We start from the raw sequence: 3,055 nt of genomic DNA on the forward strand, positions 1-3,055 counted from the left end.
TTTTTACCGAGTCATTAGCAATTTGGCTAGTATCTTTTGGGGGCAAAAAGTCAACCTGAATAAATAAACTGCATTTCTTTAAAATAATGCATTGCTCATATTTTATCTAATTCAGATTGATATTCCTCACACCTGCTCTAGATTAAGAGACAGTTCCTGAAGAGGTAGCAGGAACTTTAAATTGTCTAAGTTCATGTCTATGGCATGAAAAATGGATGGGATGATGTCATCAGTATATCTTAAACTGAACTTAAACTAATTTCACTATCTTTGGTTCCCTTGTCACAAAGTACACTTTAAAGAACAAGAATTGCTCACTATAATAACATGGTCGTAACATATGACTATCATCAAAACTGTAGAAAAACATTGTAGTTAAAAAGTATTTAGTTGACAGCACTTCCCTGGTGATCCAGTGGCTAAGACTCTGAGCTCCCAATGTAGGGGGCCTGGGTTCGATCTCTGGTCAGGAAACTAGGTACCACATGCCACAAGTAAGACCCTACCCAGACAAATAAATAAATAAACATTTTCTGTAAGTATTTTTAAATTTTTATTTTGCCCACAATTTTTCAAACACTGTAAATGGAACAAAAACATAGGTTCTTAATCTTTGTCAGTTGATTAAACGAATGGGTACCTTCTCAGAAAAATGTTTTTAACTCCTTAAAATAAAATTCATAGAATTACAAAGGATACTGATTATATTAAAATATTAAAATTTTTGAATATAAATTTTTGCAATAGAAATAAACATGCTTCTTTTAAAATGCATTAAATAACAAAAGCCCATGACTATCTTAATTTTGAAATAGTGACAAATATAAATGATATTTGAAGGTATCTGAAAAAAACTGTGATGTGGTATAGAAATACCTGAGTTTTCTTTTGGTGACAGAATTACAAGTATTATTATTACTGTGGTTTATGGACTATGTTCAGAATTGAAGGAAATGCTTTCAGTTAGAGATTACTGAAAATAAAGGTATCATTTTTTTCCCCCATAAAAATCCACAAATTTTCTAAATTCTATCCATAGATCCTTTAGGAATCTGTGGATCCCAGGTGAAGAACCTCTGAACTAGTAAGCAGAATAATGAAATATATAACAAAAATCTTCATTGTATGTCTAACACAAAGGGGAATTTTCAGCCATAAGTAATTTTAAACTACAGAAATAGTCTTTTTTAAGAAATAAAAAGTTTACACAAAAGAAAGTTTAAATCAAAAAATAAAGAAAAATATTCTGGGAGCTGTATATAGGGTGATTTGAAGAAAATAAAAAGGATAGTAGCTAGAAAATACTATAGTAAGTATACATGTGTGGTGATAAAAGTGAAAGTGAAAGTCGCTCAATCGTGTCCGACTCTCTGTGACTCCATGGACTGTTCTTGGAATTCTCCAGGCCAAAATACTGCAGCCTTTTGGGTAGCCTCTCCCTTCTCCAGGGGATCTTCCCAACCCAGGCATCAAACTGGGGTCTCCCGCATTGCAGGTGGATTCTTTACCAACTGAGCTATGAAAGAAGCCTGTGGTGATAAAACCCTGGACAAATTTAGTAACTGAAAAAAGGAAAAAACTAGAAACAAATCGAGAACAACGAGCACATCTAGGATTTAAATGGATAATAAAGGTAAATAAACAAGAGGATTTAAACATTCCAGAACTAGGAATCCACTGAACAATGCTGTTAAAATCAGCATGCTGTTAAATGCTGTTAAGAAAGGGGCTCCCCAGTGGCTGAGTGGTAAAGAATCCACCTGGCAATGCAGGAGACATGGGTTTGATCCCTGGTCCAGGATGATCCCACATGCCACAGAGCAAGAAACCCCGTGTGCCACAACTACTGAGCTGTGCTATAGAGCCTGGAAATCAGAACTACTGAGCCCATGTGCTGCAACCACTGAATCCCCTGCAGAGAGCCACACTTTGCAGCAAGAGAAGCCACCGCAATAAAAAGCTGGCACACCACAAGGAAGAGTAGCCCCCACTCAGGCAACTAGAGAAAAGCCCATATGGCAATGAAGATTCAGCACAGCCAAAAATAAATAAAAATTATTTTTAAAAATATAAGAAAAATATGAAGACAGACATTATTTCTTTGAAAAGAATTATCCTTTTCTTACACTTCTCTAGATGAGAATCTTGTTGATGCTTCATATACACGTTTATACTCTAACTTACATGTCTGTCTTTAAAACCAAAAATAAAAGCAGCCCTTAAGCGATACAACTATTCAAGATGAATCAATGTATCTTTGCTGATGCCTCCCACCCCACTACCAATCTTCAATTCATCCTTCTACCAGCCAGAGGGAGCCTGTGAACATACAAATTAGATAATATCATTTCCAATTGTAATCATTCAATATCTCCCATTACACGTGAGAGGCACAAATTTCTTAATGTGGACTATTCAGTTCTGCATATCCTGGCTTTCTTTTCTCATCTGGAGACAGTTTTATGTATTTGCTATGATTTTATCATAGTGGCCTCCCTTCAGTTTCTGAAGCACTTTCTACTTTAGGGCCTTTGCAAGTAGTATTTTCTCTGCCCAAAATACTTCTCCATGCCCCTTTTCTGGTTGTAACTCAAAAGACATTTCCTCAGAGAGATCTTCCATGACCCTCCTTCCTATCTAAATTAAACTTCTCTGCTCTTGACTTTCTCATTGAATTCAGTGTTTTTCTGCCGTAACACTTACATCAAATTGTAATTATGTATATACTGATGTATGTTTATTCATATAACATCTGTCTCCTTCATTAGATTGTATGGTCACGGAGGGCTGAAATCATGACACTTTGTACCCAGACCCTAGCATACTACCTGCCTTAAAGTCAGTTCAGTTCAGTTCAGTCGCTCAGTCATGTCCAACTCTTTGCCACCCCATGAACTGCAGCACGCCAGGCCTCCCTGTCCTTCACCAACTCCCGGAGTCCACCCAAACCCATGTCCATTGAGTTGGTGATGCCATCCAACCATCTCATCCTCTGTCGTCCCCTTCTCCTCCTCCCCTCAATCTTTCCCAGCATCAGGGTCTTTTCAAACAAGTC

Source organism: Dama dama, chromosome 20, assembly GCF_033118175.1.
Source record: "Dama dama isolate Ldn47 chromosome 20, ASM3311817v1, whole genome shotgun sequence".
NCBI lineage: Eukaryota > Metazoa > Chordata > Mammalia > Artiodactyla > Cervidae > Dama > Dama dama.